This window comes from Pleurodeles waltl, chromosome 7 (assembly GCF_031143425.1).
Source record: "Pleurodeles waltl isolate 20211129_DDA chromosome 7, aPleWal1.hap1.20221129, whole genome shotgun sequence".
Taxonomy (NCBI): domain Eukaryota; kingdom Metazoa; phylum Chordata; class Amphibia; order Caudata; family Salamandridae; genus Pleurodeles; species Pleurodeles waltl.
Window position 1 is genome coordinate 390,633,264 of NC_090446.1, and position 17,786 is coordinate 390,651,049.

At 47.3% G+C, this 17,786-nt stretch overlaps 1 protein-coding gene across 5 annotated transcripts in view; it reads right to left on the bottom strand.

Moving 5' to 3' along the window:
• The window catches only part of LOC138304103 (CMP-N-acetylneuraminate-beta-galactosamide-alpha-2,3-sialyltransferase 2-like), a 379,283-nt gene that overhangs the window by 214,114 nt on the left and 147,383 nt on the right, over positions 1 to 17,786 (bottom strand). The window contains exon 2 of one of the 5 annotated variants that reach the window (XM_069243846.1): positions 13,207 to 13,287. The exons of 3 other annotated variants lie outside the window; for them this stretch is intronic. The gene's annotated coding sequence lies outside the window, so the exon portion shown is untranslated. Of the gene's footprint in view, positions 1 to 13,196; positions 13,288 to 17,786 lie in introns of all 5 variants that reach the window. One more of the 5 variants, XM_069243845.1, reaches the window with a different exon arrangement.

Below are 17,786 nucleotides of genomic sequence, written 5' to 3' on the forward strand. Positions count from 1 at the left end.
AAAGAAAAAAATAGTTTGCCCACGCTGAGGTATATTGGAAATTGTTCAATAACCCATGTACCAGGGGCAGGAGTGACAAAAACAGCCTCAAGGCGGGACAAACAAAGCATTTACCAATTATATCAAGTGATTTTTGAAAGGCATGCCCATTAACGGGTGAAAGTGATGGGTGTGAGGTGGTTTGTGGTTAAAAGCCTATAATACTTACAACAGGTCAAAAAAATTGCAGGCTCGACCTAAAAAATGGGCCACACACACACAATAACAGGCTTGCCACAAAACAATGAAAGGAAGCCTCCTAGAGTATAGTGGTGCTTGTCCGACCTAAGAGGCCATCTTGGGCCCAGCCTGGATGGATAGTCCAAGGGCAGAAATGCAGGCAGTATCCTGTGCCTCGGGTGGTTTTACTCTCCTGTAACTTTCTGCTCCCCAGCATTTCAGGGACTGCAAAGCCGGTCCCGTAGGAAACAGTTTCAGACTTTAGAAGAACTAACTTGTCAGGCATGATAGTTAAACACTGTGTGGCTTATATATTTTGTAGGTCTGGCCACACAGACTTTTCCCTGTGAATCTCTAGGTGTGTGTTGGCCCCTCGTATTTTCTTCAGTAAGATAGATGCAGGCTTAGACGGGTCCTGGTTCAAAAATTTGGGGGGCTAAACATGTTTAACAACTAGAGAGAGAACGAGAGAGAGAAAAAGAAAGTTTGAGGGAGAATTACACTGAGGGGCATGAACAAGCTCTATAACAATATATCCAGGTAGAATATTTAACACGTCAGTATGTCTGGGAGAGGCTCCTGCTGAGAGACAGTGTGAGGAAAACCCCTCTTATGTCAGGTGTTTCCTCTATCCTACGTCTTGGACAAGAAGAGAAGCCATTACACTTGGTGTCTGTGCAGTTATCTGGATGCAAAGAATGCGACGTATGACAGTAGGCTCTCAACAGAATCTGAGCGGACCTTGCCCTCACACCCTGTCAGTGCGTTTTTAATGCTCTCCCGCCGGAGTGCAATACAGTACCCCCGCCAAACAAGGACGTATGACTCACAGTAGTGGTCTCTGTGCGTCTTTGGCAGGGAATGAAGTTTGTGGGCAACACCGCCGCATGGAGGTATTTGATTTAGTCTGGTTTTCATGAGCACCCTGCTAGGAGGCACTCCCAGCATCTATCCTGAGGCATCGGAGGCCCTATCTTAAAAGACCCGCAGCTGGTTTCAGTTTTAGTACTAACAATGGCGGGGTGGGGAGAGGGCGAATATTAATTGAATACACTTAAATGACTTTCACGTGAAGCCAAACAATTTAGGCAATAACTGAGCATGTAGCATTGTAGTTAGATATATGTTTGCTAGTACAAGTACTGTTCTATTTCATCGCGTTTTGTGTATTTAGAGTGCGGCCACATCCCGCCAGATCATCTGTTCCTCCCAGTTCTTGCACAGCCCAAGCAGGCCCGTGAACTTTTGATGAGGCCGGTGTCTCTGAAGCTGCTCAGTCTATCTCTTGTTCGGAATGTGGACGCCAGTGTGCAGAGCCTCGGACTGCAGCAGATCTTCAGCCTCTGCCAAGGTCTGGGCTAACAGAACTGGGGCAAAAGTCATGGCGGAAATCCCATAGGACAGCGTTTTCTTTTTCAGTATTCTGAGTTAAGTGCGTGCAAAGGGTTTTGTTAAGAAATAAGCCTATTCAGTTCAATGAATTGTTCAAGCTTTCTGCAAAACTTACTAGCTTTAAAAGACCGGGTCCATAACTGTTGGGTGTGGATTCAAACCCCAAAAGACCCTCCAAAATTCCCTGCAGCAAGACAGGTTTGGAAGTCTTGCAGCACCAGGGGGAGGAGGCAAGTTGCTGAATCTCTGTTTCTCTCCGGTGGTTGCAAAAGTCATTGTCGAGAAAGGGAGGACACTTATTAATCATTCGGTCGGTAAATGAGGTCAAAAGGTACCAGTGGGGTGATGCACTGACTAAGCATCAACAGATCCCAGCTACTGAATGCCACTTGATAGTTCCAGTAAATGGTCTGGTAGGTGTGAGTGATGGGATATAAGATCGGTAGGTTTAAGATGTGAAGAGCTGGCAGTTTCTGGGAAGCTCAGGAGACTGGAATGTTATACCACCAAGCCATAAGATGGGTAAAAATGTGGAACAGACAAGTCAGAGGACATGAGGGTGAAAGGAACCAGGAGCATGGGATGTGTATTTAACGGATGAGACTGGGTCAGGATATATATTCTTTTTATTAGTCGGCTGTTTAGGGTACTTTTGTCAGAGATAGCTAGAATTATAGCTACTATATCAGTGTAAAACTGTCTCGCTAATGCAACCTATAATTGTTGTACAGATGGCATGTCAGAAATGCCTTCTGTAATTCGTTTACGTGGCCAGGGTATCTATAAGTGCATCTGCAGTTATTTCCAGAAAGATGGGCCATGTTCAGAGACCCTCTGAAAATTGGGCGGAACAACGCAAAAGGTAGAGTTTTGCCCATTGGTACAATGTCATTTTAGGTAGGTTAATTTCTCCCTGTATCTTGGAAGTGAAAAGCCCGAAAACAGCTGATGTAGAGGGAAGGATGGACCACAGGACAACACCTGCCCATTCACCAAGGTGGCATTCTTAAAGGAAAGGCTCACTTAGCTGGATTCCCTGATTTCCTACCTCACCTCGATCCTTCTGGCAGAACGGCCCGTGTATTGCTACACTGTTGCTCAGCTCAGTGAGGGTGTGGTTAGAAATCACTGAGAGAAAGTGTTATTTCCACAATGGAATTAGAAGACTACAGGATAATTTTAGCTGTGGAGATAATTCTGGGAACATTTCGCTTGTGGTAACAGACTGGTTGTTAAACTCGCAGATTTCACAGCAAGCACTGGCCTATGGGTGTAGCGACAGTTGTTTCCATACCATCTGCCATCTAGTTTAAGAAATCATTTATTTTGAGTATGTCTGGGGCCACATATGCATGGAGCAGCAGACAACTGGTGACATCAGTCTGTGATGTTCTACTAGAATGGTCAATGAGGTACCTGCTTGTGGCTGAAAGTGGGACGATACAATGCTTCTCCATTCTGGCTGCTCTCCTAATCTAGGTCCAGTTCTTATTGCACACCACAGAACTACTTAGGGTCCATTTCGGGGTATTCATGGAGTGGGGATAAGGCACCTATTCCAGTGACCAGATGTCCTATCCAAATGCTATGCAATTCTATGGACCAAACCTGGTTAATTCAACCCTTCTATTATTCTTGTGCTGTTTAAATTTGCTCACGTGAAAGCGACGGAGGATATTTATGTGAAAGAAGAAGCCAGATTAGCTAATGGATTAATCTTTTTTCTAAAAAATCATCTATACAATAAGTCACTCAGAGGATAGATTTATTTCCTTCCTATATAGCTGTATAATTCCTTCTCCTGCCCTGGGTTAATGAACTGAAGGACCGAGGGTGCTGCTCTAAAAACGTAACTGCTTTCAAAATGGTTTGTGTATTGATATAGGATATTGGTCACACAAATCCAGAGTGACTACACTTATTTCTGTTTTGCCAGGAGTAAATAGTATACAATGTCACCCTTGTCCGATCCTTCAAATAATTAGGAAGGCAGTGGAAGCACTTATGGACATTATATCAAAACAAAAACTACGACAGGGCACGACCGTCACACTGGTGTCGTGAAATGTATTTTGCAAGAACTCAGGACACCCAACAAGAACTCAGGACACCCACCACCACTTCTTAGAGAGTGCTACCTCTGCCAACCACCGGCTCTTAACAATTGGCACCATATTAAAGGGATTAGCGCCTAGCAAAAGCTATGTAGTACTAGGCAGGATGAGAGGGGTATTACGTAAAACAAAAGTACTGTCAATATCTTTCTCCTGCTAGCTTTTTTGTTTGCTCTATGACTGTCTGTAACTCTATTAATGTTTTTGTGTTTGTTTTTCTCGACTTTATCTCTTCATGACCGTTTCCATTTCAATCTTCCACTCAAGATTGGAAATTGTTAGTGTTGCCATCTCTTGCTTGTCTTTTTATTCTAAGCCCCACTGTAGTAGTATGTGCGAGTGCTCAGGATTTCTTTCAGGTCTGATTTTTTTCTCTATGTGCTATGTTGTCCAATCATTATTTTTTACTGGAGGCAGCAGAGGAAATCGAATAGCTGCTCAGAAAATGATCAGACCTCATGACTAAGTGCATCTACGACCTCCAGGGTAATGATTACAATGCGGCGAAATAAAATGCCAGTCAGGCTGCCACTTATCAATGAGAATATTGTGATGTCTGTGGGACAACAGCGGAATGTGCAAGGATTGGCTTTCTCAATTATCTTACCAGAAACGGACAGATATTGTTGAGGTAAGTCGAATGGATGGACGGCGGCTTCAGAACTCTATTTACAAAAACTTTCTTTCGAAGTGCATGAAGGGTGTCAAAGAGGAGGCATGTGTCACCATCACTGATAAGAAGAAAACTAGACCTTGCAATGCGACTTTTGCTATGCAGGTGTAGGAAAACGTTCTAAGGGCAGATGGTGGATTTCAACGAACAGATATGTAAAACACACCCATGCTGTGATATATGGAAATAAGCATAAGAGCACTAAAGGTAATGAGTGAATGCATACTGGGGTACGGGTGGGCTGTTTTTAGGGGGGTATCCTCCTTTATAACTCTGGTTACTTTACCTGGTAAGGATACCAGTAAGGTGTTGGGCTGAGAATATAGTGGTGTCAGTTGGAAAATCTTTGATGAACTGGTTGCTAAGTGATTTCTTCGGGTGAAAAAGCCAGATTAATCTTGGCAGCAAATATCTCAGGGTCCGATTTTTCGAAAATGTAACCTTTTTAAATCTGGGGTTTCCTTTTCTTTATTGACATTGGGGGGCAGGGGCGTGTTCTCCCACTAACCTAACCCTCTTCCCACTACCAAACCTAACCTTAATTACATCACTGATCCTTACACTAACCTAGCCCTATCCATATTGTAGCAAAATAGGATCCACCAATTAAATCCACACTGATTTAAAAAAAAAAAAAACCTTTGATCACCTGTTTTTTGGACCTTCACTGTGAGTGGGATCTTACCCATGGTAACTTCCTGGTAACTGAACTGAGCGTGTTTACTGTGTGTTTGCCTTTTAAGATGAGGCTGCTATAGTGCAACAAGGGGAAGGATCTCTGGGCTGGTTGCTTGTGAACATACTTCCACCTGTGTATGGGCTGAACATGTGAAACTATTGAACAAGTTACTTACCTTCGGTAACATTTTATCTGGTAGAGACATACTCTAGCTGCAGATTCCTTACCTTAGAATTTCCCCCAGGCGCTAGACTGGATCTGGAGATTTTTCTTCGAGCAGTACTCTTGCGCAAAGTCAGGTGGCATCCGTCGACTACACTTTCGTCATTGGTGTTGTCGTCACCTTGATGACATCGGTGTCGTATATAGGTGCCACCTCAGCGCAGTAACATCAGTTTCTTTTCACGACTTTCCACGCCAAAGCACGGAGCCATGAAGAACACTGAAAATGATGCACCAAAGCTAAGTCCCTTAAAGGGTCCCTATTCCTAGAAATCTGTGCTCAAGTGGGGAGGATGTGTGGGTCAGTAAGGAATCTGCAACTGAAATATGTCTCTACCAATAAAGTAACTTGTTCATCTGATAGAGACTTCTAGTTGCAGATTCCTTACCTTAGAATAGGTACCCAAGCAATACCATCCTTGGTGGTGGGCTGCGAACCAAGATCATACTAAAAAATCCTGCAGGACCGAACAACCAAAGCAGCTGTCTCTGCGGACCGGACTATCCAGGCAGTAATATCTTGTGAACGTGTGCAGCGATGCCCATGTAGCTGCCTGACAGATATCCAGAACAGGAACTCTGCATTCTAACGCTGTGGAAGCAGCAGTTGCTCTTGTGGAGTGAGATCGCAAGCCCTCAGGGGGTTGCTTCTTTGCCAAAGTGTAGCACAGTTTGATGCAAAGTAGTACCCATTGTGAGATGGTATGCTTCTGCACCGACTTCCCTTTCTTTGCAACCACGTACCCAACAAAGAGTTAATCGTCCACCCGGATATCTTTAGTACGATTGAGGTAGAACAGCAACGCTCTTTTTGGTTCCAGATGGTGGAGTCTCTCCTCTTCATGAGAAGGATGGTGGGGGGGGTGTGTAAAAAGTAAGCAAAGTGATGGACTGGTCTACATGAAAAGGCGTAACAACCTTGGGAAGGAAGGAAGCTCTCGTACGAAGCACCACTTTGCCAGGGTGAACACACAAAAATGGGGGTTTAGAAGAAAGAGCTTGAAGCTCACTCACTCTGCGAGCAGAGGTGATGGCAGCAAGAAATGCAGTTTTGAGAGTAAGGAGCCGCAAGGGACCATTGTGTAACAGCTCAAAAGGGGCACACATCAAGTAAGTGAGGACCAGATTGAGATCCCACTAGGACATAATAAATGGAGTGGGAGGAAACAAATGGGTTGGTTTGGCAATCTAAGAAAGGCTGAGATAGCTGATAAGTAACCTTTAACCCTTAAGGGATCCCAAAGCAGAGCAGGGATAAAGAAAAGATGAACAAAAGTGAGGACCAGATTGAGGTCCCACTGGGACATATTAAATGGAATGGGAGGAAACAGATGGGTGAGTCCCTTAAGGAATCTACCAACAATAGGAGATTTGAAAACGGAAGGTTGGTTTGGCAATCTAAGAAAGGCTGAGAGCACATAAGTAACCTTTAAGGGTGCCCAAAGCAGAGTCCTGCTGGGCTAAAGAAAGGTTGAACAAAAGAACCTAAGAAAGGAGCAGAGAGGGGCTCAACAGACTTGTTGGTACACCGTGCAATAAATTTATGCCAACAACAGGTGTATACCATTTTGTGGAGGGATGCCTGACTGCCAAGATAACGTCTCAGGCTTCAGACGGAAGGCCAAAAGCTGTCAACTGCTGCCACTCAATCTCCACGCATGAAGGTGAAGATTGGACAGGTTCGGGTGGAGGACGGTCACCTGTTGCTGTGACAGAAGATCCTCCGAAAGGGCAGTCTGAGTAGAGGATCTGTGGACATGCTCTAGCTCTGGATACCACACTCTCCGTGCACAGTCTCGAACCGCAAGGATTACCCGGGCCCGTTCATTCTTGATCTTCAGAACTCTGGACAGAAATGGTATAGGATGGCATAAAGGAGGCCAAAGTTCCACTCGAGACAAAAAGCGTCCCTAAGCGAATGTCGCCTTGGAAAACTCCAATGCGAAAAAACAGCTGACATTGCATGTTCTCTGCAAAGGCGAACAGCACCAACCAAGGCTCTCCCCACTGCTGAAGGAGACCTTGTGCCACCACCAGCCTGGCAGAAGTTAAACCTGCAGGGTAATTCCCTGATGTGCCAGCCATGTCCAGAGGTGCAAAGCCTTTTGACAAAGGGTCCAGAATCCCACTCCAACCTGTTTGTTACAGTACCACATGGCAGTAGTGTTGTCCGTGAACACCTGCACCACTTTTCCTTTGAGAGAGGGAAGGAATGCTTTCAATGCAAGCCTGATTGCCAAGAGCTCCAGAAGATTGATGTGGAGTCCAGACTCCGATGAAAACCAAACACCTCTGGTCTCTGCCTCACCCATGTGGCCACCCCATCCCAGGAGTGATGCGTCTGTCACTACTGTAAGATCTGGTTGGGGAAGGGAGAGGGATCTGCTGTTTACCCAATCCTGACTCGAAAGCCACAACTGCAGTTCTTTCTCAGTCCCCTCCGAGATCTGGACCATGTCGGAGAGCTTCCCCATATGCTGTGCCCACTGGAACTTCAAGTCCCACTGCACAGCCCGCATGTGCCATCTGGCATGTGTCACTAGCAGGATGCTGGAGCCCATGAATCCCAGCAGCCGCAGTGTCAGTCTCAACGAAACCCAAGATAGATGCTGAAACATCGGAATCGTAGCCTGAATATCCTGGACTCCCTTTTGGGAAGATAGGCCCAAAACTGCACTGTGTCCAGAACAGCGCTGATGAAAGGGAGCATCGGAGAGGGAGTCAGGTGTGGCTTTGGCATGTTTATTGTGAACCCCTGCATGTTCAGAAGGTTCGCCATAGTCTGAAGGTGGGAGACTACTCTATGGGGTGTATCCACCTTCAACAGCCAGTAGTCGAGGTAGAGGAAGACTGAAACCCCTAACCAGTGCAGATGAGCTGTAACCACCATTATCACTTTCGTGAACACCCGAGCGGCACTGGTAAGGCCAAAGAGAAGCACTGTAAATTGAAAGTGCTCATGACCTATCACGAATCGCAAGTACTGCCTGTGGGCAGGCAAGACGGGTATGTGAAAGTTAGTGTCCTGCAAGTCCAGCGCTACCATCCAGTCTCCTAGGTTCAGGGCAGACAGGACCTGAGCCAGAGTGAGCATTTTAAACTTCTCCATCTTGAGGAAGAGATTGAGGGCTCAAAGATCTAGGATAGGACATAAGCCCTTGTCCTTTTTGGGCACCAGAAAGTAGCGGGAATAACAACCAGAACCTACTTCTGGCACAGGGACCCTCTCTATGGCTCCCTTGGCCAAGAGAGCTGTGACTTCCTTGCGGAGAAGTGCCATATGATCCTCCGGCAAGTGGCCGTAGGATGGAGGCATGGCCAGAAAGGCATTTTTGAATGGGAGGGAGTAGCCTCTTCAGACGATCTGCAAAACCCACCAGTCCATTGTGATGGATCCCCAGTGGGGCAGGTGATGGCGAATCCTGCCTCCAACTGGTCTGAGATAGGGAAACAGACTAGGAAGGCTTGGAGGCTGCAGCAGGGGCGGGGGTGGACTGGGCAGACCTCTGGTTCCCTGTCCCACATGCCCACGGTATTCTGCGTCCCCAGCCTCGCAGGAGCTGAGTAGCATGGGTTGCCCGGTGGCTGGGAAAAGGACAAGACAGGGAGCACCTTCTGTGGCCATGAAAGGGGGGAAAGGTGGACTGTTGTGGATGAGGGGCAGTTGAAAGACCAAGGGCCTGAGCCGTTGCGCTGGACTCCATGAACCTCTCAAGCGCCACGTCCGCCTTGTCTCCGAAAAGACAGGTGCCTTCAAAGGGTATGTCCATAAGGGATTGTTGGACATCCCCTGAAAAACCAGATGTCCTCAGCCAGGCGTGGCGCCTCAAGGTCACTGTCGACAACTGATCTTCCCAGAGAGTCGGTTGTGTCCAGCACATAGCTAATAATTAAATTTGCTGCGTCTCTTCCATCTGCAACAGCTGGAGAGATGATAGCCCAGGCCTCCGCCGGGATCTGCAGCAAGATATGCACGACAATATTACACAATAAGTGAGTATAGCGTCCCAAAAGGCATGCAGTGTTCACTGACCGCAACACCAGGCTGGAGGAAGAAAACATCTTCTTCCCAAGTTGGTCCACTCGCTTTGATTCCCTAGCCGGGGGAGTGGAGGGGAATGTGCCGGAAGAGGAGGAGGCCTGAATCACAAGACTTTAAGGCATGGGGTGTTAGAACAGAAATTTAGGGTAGTTTGGGACAGGCCGATGACGGCGGGCGACTGTCCTGTTCACAGGAGCCCCTGTGCTGGGTCTGGACCAAGTACCCAGTAGGACATTAGTGAGGACTTCACTGAATGGAAGTAGAGGCTCCAAAGAGAAGGCCCAGGGCTGCAGCATCTCCATCAAGAGATTAGTCCTGATGGCTACAGTGGGTAGTTTGAGGCCAAGGACCTCAGCTGCCTTACTGACCATCATTGAATAGGAGACTCTCTCTGCTGTAGCCACAGTAGGAGGAGAAAGCATTCCAGTGTCTGGAGAAGTGTCCAGACAACCGGCCTTGCTCAATCCTGAGCCCAGTCCATGTTAGGGTCATCCAGCTGGTATTGATAAGGGTCCTGTGACCCCCTCCAATCCCTCCTCATATGCGTACCCATAGGAGAAAGGGTCAGAATCCTACCTGAGTAGGCCCCATCGAAGTTGAACGTGGCATTGGCCAACACCGTCCTGGCTCCGGGCCATCAGGAATTAGGATTGGATTGACATTGATTATTGTCCAACTGACATTGAGAGCATCGACGACTTAGCCTGGGGAAGGTCGCAATGGCACGACCAGTGTCAGCACAGATCCGGTAGTAGATCTGGAGGGTCCCTTGGAGGCTGTGGCCAAATCCACCGGCGCAGAACCCAAAGGCCCCCCAGCTGAACCCCCAGGCACAGACGAAGCCGCAGGGGGTTGGACTGCCCAAATAAGAGACGCATGGCCTTATAGAACTCCCTTAGTTGGGCAGGTGTCACTCCGGCTCCCGGAAACTTGGGGAGGCATGGAGCGGACCCAGAAGTAGGCTCCTCGGTCGGAGGCCGGGAACATCGACGCTCCTCCTGCGTCGTATCAGCCGACTGGCGGGGTTAAGTAAAAGAATGCTTTGACTTCTTCAACTTCTTCTTCTTCCTATCTGAGTGACCCAAGGACTTGAAAGAAGACTAGTGGTGGTGAATCCGCAAGCGGTCTCGAGACCTTTCTCTCGAGTGAGACCGGGAGTGATGCAGAGTCGAGCGCCTGGCCACCATGAACTTCAGGGACCGCTCCTTTAAAGCGTTTGAATGAATGGCCCAGCACTCAGAACACAACTTCGGGTTGTGGTCACGTGCCAAACACCATAAACAGACCCAGTGCAGATCTGTCACTGACATCATGCGGTGACAGTCCTCGCATGGTTTGAACCCAGTCTTTAGGGACATCCTTGACGCTCCAAAAGTAATCAAAAACTCAACAAAAGAGTCGAAATTGGTAAAAAAAAAAACGGGTAGCTCTCTGCGGATCAGCGTGTGCCGCGGAAAACAACTGATGTCACCGCGCCGGCACCTATGTATGACCCTGATGTCATCAAGGCGACCACAACACCAACCACAAACACGGAGTCGACCAACATATTGCTCGAAGAAAAATCACCAAATCCAGTTTGACGCCTGGGGAAAATTCTAAGGTAAGGAATCTGCAACTAGAAGTCTCTATCAGATAACCCTGGCAGCCTGGTAACTCTGCACAGGTAGCTTGGTGTACAAGGGTCCCTGCCAGGTTACATGCTTACCTTGGGTAGGCCTTATAATATTAGTGGGCATTCATAGATAGGCCAGTAGGGTTTACTATAAAATCTGTACTGTAACTGTGTTATACATGAAGGTGAAATCTGCCTTGAAGTTTGGTTTCGCTCCAATTAGGACTGCACAGTCCAGTAAGGTATCAAAATGGGTTGTAACAAGCATGCAGAGTTTGAATATCCAAGTCCCAATAACATACATGTATATCTTATGGGTGATCCAGAATTGTCATCGGTCTCAACTCAGAATCAGATCCCAGGCCTTTTGTCCTCCTGTGTGGCCAAATTAATTACTCTGCTCCTCAGCAGAAGAACCAATGCCCTCCACACACAAAAGTAGCAATTAGTAGTAATTGACTTAGTTCCTGAGAATTAAGTCATGGAGAGAAAAGCCTGCACGAGGTAATTAGCGGTCACATAAAGTTACGACAGCCAAAGCCCACTTAACAAAGGAGTAAGCCCAGACATTTAGATCCAATACAGAAGTGGCACCCCTTTAAAGTTTTGGTAAAGAATCTGGCAGCGATGTCAATCAATCAATCAATCAATCAATCAATCACTACATTTGTAAAGTGCGCTACATACCCGCGAGGGTCTCAAGGCGCTGGGGAGGGGGGGTGCTACTGGTCGAAGAGCCAGGTCTGGAGGAGTCTTCTGAAGGCCAGCAGATCCTGGGTCTGTTGTAGGATGGTGGGGAGAGTGTTCCAGGTCTTGGCGGCGAGGTAGGAGAAGGATCAGCCGCCAGCGGTGGTTTTTCGGATGCGGGGGACTGTGGCGAGGGCGAGGTGTCAGTGTCAGCCAGGATGGACCAGAGACCCTCGGAGGAGCTCTACACGGAGAAAAGTTGAATGTCCCATATTGGATTGCCCTAGAATGTGGTACAGGAGGTTTGGGACAAGAGGTTTTGGGATGGTGTGGCCAGGGTGGTCTGGCATATAGAACATTTTACCCACACTTATAAACCTCTGCACACGAGAGACAGCTGGAAGGAGACGCCTCTGATGGACTTTGCCTGCAGCTAACCCCCAAGACTGGATGGGTCTATCCCGGGAAAGTGGCACTCCCCCTTTATGGCCTGAGGACTAGTTGGGGAAAGGACTAGACTCAACTGACTGCCACCTCATGTGCCATGCAAGACAGCCAGGAGGCTCTGGGGCTTGTGAGTGTGGGAAGGAGGGTGTCTGCTGGCTACATAAGATGTCCCCACCAGCAGGACGAGTGCAACATCAGAGGAGAAGATTGGCACAGGAAGCCAGTAAAGCAAGCTGTGCTCAAAGTGTGTCTGTTCGAGGACTGGATCCCTGTTGAAAATGTTCTTGATGGCCAGGGCTCACCTCCAGGAGTCAAATGAGCTAAAATGCATCAAAATCGACCCAATGGAGCCCGAGTTATGGGTCCTAGAAGATTTGGCGATTTAAATGTGCTTGACGGGCCAACGAGCGTGTGCGCTCCACCATACTTTCCAAGCTATACCCTCAGGGAGGGCCAGGCCCCCAGGGGTCTGCACAAACCAAAGTATTTCATCTGGGCCAGAGGCATGTGTTAGACACCCTTCCAAGAGCCTCTTTCTGCCCCAAGCACTCCATCCCCTGAGGCCCGGCATGATACAGACCGGGGTCTGGGACCACATCTCCATGATCGGAAGAGAGGAAAAGCCACCATGCAACCCTGTGTGCCGACATTCAGTCCTGCTGCCATGCCCATGACATGGGGTGGGGGCGGGGTGTGGGGGGTGGAATGGGTGGGGGAGGCCAGCACAAGGCAGATGCCCACCTGCAAGTCACGTGTGCTGAGGATAAAAGTCACAAATATATAAAACTCGCTATGGGGAACTCAAAGCAGGGGCACAGGCTCTCCGGAGCAATCCACGGGCCCTTTCCAAGACACACACAGTTGCAGCAGCAGAATAAACTATAGAAATATGCATTTTTATTCCAAATACCTATTATAATGGGGACGTTGTTGTCTACCAAAAAAACAAAATGAACCAACACAAGTGCAACAAAACCAATGCTGCACAAGATACTTGAAGTTGTGAGATACTCAAGATATACCCTTTAACACAAAGTGGATACGCTGGCAAAACTTGGTAAATTAATACATGCAGACTGTAAGAAAATCTTTAAAAAGATACAGACCTTCACAGACCTTATGTGATGTTACGAAACTACTGATGGCAGTAACCCGCCTGCAACAGGAGTCCAAAACACCTTGCTCGAGTGAAAGACGCTGAAAGCAGATTATGGTGTAAAGTTAGAATTACTGGAGTGCTTGAACGTGTAGATGGCTGAGAAGGCAGAGCTGTTGTGGAGGATCCAATTATCAAACACTTGAAACCCAAAGGATTCATCTGCTTCATTGCAGCTGAAAGGGTGCAGAGGGCACCTGTGCCTCACCACAGAACTGGGTCTCCTCCTAGGGCTATAATAGCATGCCTCCAATTATAAGGACAGTGAGTTGATCCTCCTGACTGCAGGAATACATGGCCCAATCCTGTATGTCAGCGCTCTTACCCTTCTGTTCCCAGGCTTTACAGAAGAAGGGCAGCAGCAAAGAGCTTTTGATGCTTTGAAAGGGGAGCTAAGAGACACTTGCTTCAAATACATGAAGCCTTTTCTAGCATTAGAAGTTGTGCAGAGGTGGCTACACAAATTAAGAACTGAAGCCGGTAAACTACTTGAATGGAAGAGTAAAGGGGGGGGGGGGAAGGGGGTGGAGAGGGGACACCGAATAGATTGTGTCGGCTATAAACAAGGAACTATGGTTATCACGGACTTGAAGGATGACAACGTTTTTGGTGATTATTATTACTCATTTTTACAAATAACACTTACATGCAAAGTCAGAAAAACTCAGAAGGGTATGTGAGGGATTTACCTTTGTGGACCTTGAACCCAGAAAGACAGGCTTGATTAAGATTTGTAACTGACCAATCAGAAACTGTCATTAGTCATCTACAAACTATAACATTGGAAGATCCGGCAAAACTCTTTAAAAAAAAAAAAAAAAAAGATATCACACAAGGTTTAGAAATATATGCTGAATTTATTTGAGAAAGCCAGAAGAGAAGGGATATTAACAATTAACCTACGGACTGCAGTAATTGCACTTTATACACAAATACGAATAGAGGATTGGGCCTCTTAAGGGCAGATATCCTCACTTAATATAGAACCAAAGATACTTGCGAAGATCACGGTAAACTGCATCTACAGGTTACCAGAAACATTGATACACACTGAACACTTGGGATTCATGCCAAATAGGTCGACAAAACAATCTTAAATGGCCAAATATAGTGTTTGTAATATTTCAATTGACTTTGAACCTGCAGCTAAAATATCATTAAATCCGGAAAAACAGTTTGTTTCAGAGTGACCCTTTATGGGAGCACCTTGGAAAATGAGGGAATTGGGTCCCTATTTTCTGCTACGGACGGAATTGTTATAAAATGGACTGGCAGCTAGGACTAGTTAGAATAGTGTGTGTTAACAAGTAATACCCTTACATGAGGGGAATGAGCATCCTAGTCTTTGTCCTGACTGCAGAACTCCTGCTGTGCCGATTCCTAAAAGGCTCGCTTATTAGGGTTTATCTATCGGTGAACACTTAGGACGAGCGTACCTCTCTACTCACCGACATTCTCCTTTAAACTGAAATGCTAGATTATGCCTGGGGTAAATAATGACATATGTTTAGGATTTAGGATTTCTGGCGTGTTTAAAGTATTGCTTTTGGCCGGATGAAGTCTGTACAATTTCCATCCAACGTTTGGACACCATGCCACGTGGACCCAGCCCTTTAAATACCCGGAAGCTATACTTGTAAGGTCAAAAACAAGTTAAGGGAAGAAAATATTCTTAAGGCCCTTAAGCAGATCAAAACGTATTTCACACACTGGCATAAATCTCTTGCATCAATTTTAGTTTAAGCCGCACTTTATATGATGATCACTCTACCTAAATTGCTATATGATTTGCAAAACATGACGTTTGGGATAGCTGAGGAGTCCTTTCATAAACTAGGTTCATTCCCTTACTCCCAGTTGTAAGATGGTGGCACACCTCTTATCTCTTGCAAAGGCATTGATAAAAGCATGGAAGGCAGCCGCAAAACATTTACAGCTGGATTAATGAGGGTTAGAAATGGGGTCTCTAGTTGGCAGTCGGTTTGCACCATGTCCAAGTAGGGACCCTAGTTCTAGTAAGGATAAGGGGGATACCCAGCTCAGATAACCCCTGCTCACCCCCTTGGTAGCGTGACACGAGCAGTCAGGCTTATCTCAGAAGAAGTGTGTAAAGCATTTGCACATAACGCACAGTAATACAGTGAAAACACTACAAAAGGACACCACGCCAGTTTTCGAAAAAATAGGTAAAAGTGAGAAAAATCCAGCAAACAGTAATACACAGATATTAATTTTGCAAGAATTAACTTAAAAATAAAGTTCCATGAAGTTGATAGCTCCGTCTGGGGTGATTGCGGTGTCTTGAACAACAAGTCCAACAGTTTAGGCCGGCTGCAGTGTCGCAAGCCAGCTAGTGTCGGGAAGACCCACAAAAAGTACCTTGGAAGTGTAGGGCATCATGATCCTCACAATGAGATCTGGAGTACGAAGTCACTGACGTCGGTTTCGGACGTTGGTGCGGGGGTCGTCAGGCACTTGAAGTCACATGCATTGCAGATTGAACTCCGGGCTAGTGCCGAAGTCAGGAGCACTGGCGTGGGTGGCGTGGGGGCTGCGTTGCGAAGCAGGACGATGCAACATGCGGTGCCCACAGGTCACGGTGAGGGCAGAGGCTTGGTGACAGCATCCTGTGGTGCCGGTGAGAATAAGGCTGCGGTGTGAAGTGGGGAGGGGCAATGTGCAGTGTCTCCAGGTCAAGGTGCAGGCAGCAGCATCATTGTTACTGAAGCGCTGTTGTCAGAAGGCCAGAGGGAGACAGGGGTGTCTGTTGGCGACACTGGAGTGGATGGCACTGGAGTGGACGGCACGGACGTCGGTGGACCGGAGCTGTGGTGAGGGACAGGACAGTGCTCTGTGTACCTCACGAGCGGTGTCCTCAGGCCACGGTGCAGGCAGCTGCGTCAGTGTCAGCGTGGAGCTTCGTCGGGGATGCCAAGGCTGCTGTGTGAGCAAGGTGATGCTGAGTGCGGGGCTCCCAGGTCACTGTGCAAGCAGTGGCTCAGTGATGGCATCAGGTGGCGGTGTCAGTGAGACCAGGGTTGCGGTGTGACATGGGGCATGGCTCCATGTGGCGTCATGAGGTCAAGGTTCAGTCAGTGGCGCCGTTGATGGCGTCGCAGTGGTTTTTCTTCCTTTGCAGCACGAAACACACAGTTCCGAGTGCTGTAGGCAGATGAAGCTGAAGCCTTTGATATCCTTGAGTCTCCCAACAGGAGGCAAGCTTCACTTCAAGCCCTTGGAGAAACTTCACAAGTCAGATACACAGCAAAGTCCAGTATTTTCCCTCTTTGAGGCAGAAGCAGCAACTGCAGGCCAACCCACCAAACATACACAGCAAAGGGGCAGTAGTCCTCCTCCAGTGCTTCTCCTTGGCAGAGGTTCCTCTTGATCCAGAAGTGTTCTCAAAGCCTGGGATTTTTGGTCCACTACTTATACCCCTTTCTGCCTTTGAAGTAGGCAAACTCTGTTGTTTATAAGGTCCTGCCTTACCCAGGCCTGGCCCCAGAAAGACTCCAGGGGGTCGGAGACTGCATTGTGTGAGGACAGGGACAGCCCTTTCAAGTGTAAGTGTCAGCTACTCCCTCCCCACTCTAGCCCAGGACACTCATCAGGATATGCAGGCTACACTCCAGCTCCCTTTGTGTCACTGTCTAGATGGAATTCACAACAGCCCAACTGTCAGTCTAACCCAGACGTGGAATAGACAAGCAGGCAGAGGCACAGAATGGTCAAGCAAGAAAATGCCCACTTTCTAAAAGTAGCATTTTCAAACTGACAATCTAAAAACCAACTTTACCAAAAAATGTATTTTTAAAATGTGAGTTCAGAGACCCCAAACTCCACATCTCTATCTGCTCCCAAAGGGAAACTGCACTTAAAAGATATGTAAAGGCAGTCCTGTGTTAACCTATGAGAGAGATAGGTCTTGCAACAGTGAAAAACACATTTGGCAGTATTTCACTGTCAGGATATGTAAAACACATTAATGCATGTCCTGCCTTTAACATACACTGCACCCTGCCCATGGGACTACCTAGGGCCTACCTTAGGGGTGCCTTACGTGTACAAAAAAGGGAAGGTTTGGGCCTGGCAAGCGGGTACACTTGCCAGGTTGAATTGGCAGTTTAAAACTGCACATACAGACACTGCAGCGGCAGGTCTGAGACATGTTCACAGGGCTACTCATGTGGGTGGCACAATCAGTGCTGCAGACCTACTAGTAGCATTTGGTTTACGGGCCCTGGGCATGCATAGTGCACTTCATTAGGGACTTGTGAGTAAATCAATTATGTCAATCATGGATAAACCAATCACCAATACAATTTACATAGGGAGCTCTTGCACCTTAGCACTGATCAGAAGTGGTTAAGTGCGCAGAGACAATAAACCAGCAAAAACAGACCCAGCATACCTTAAAAACAGGAGGTCAGAAGGCAAAAAGACAGGGGAAACACACCAAAAGATGCCAGGTCTAACAATGAGTAACTAAAAAACTTCACTACGGGTCAGTCCATTTTCTGATTTGAGATAGTCTAAGTCT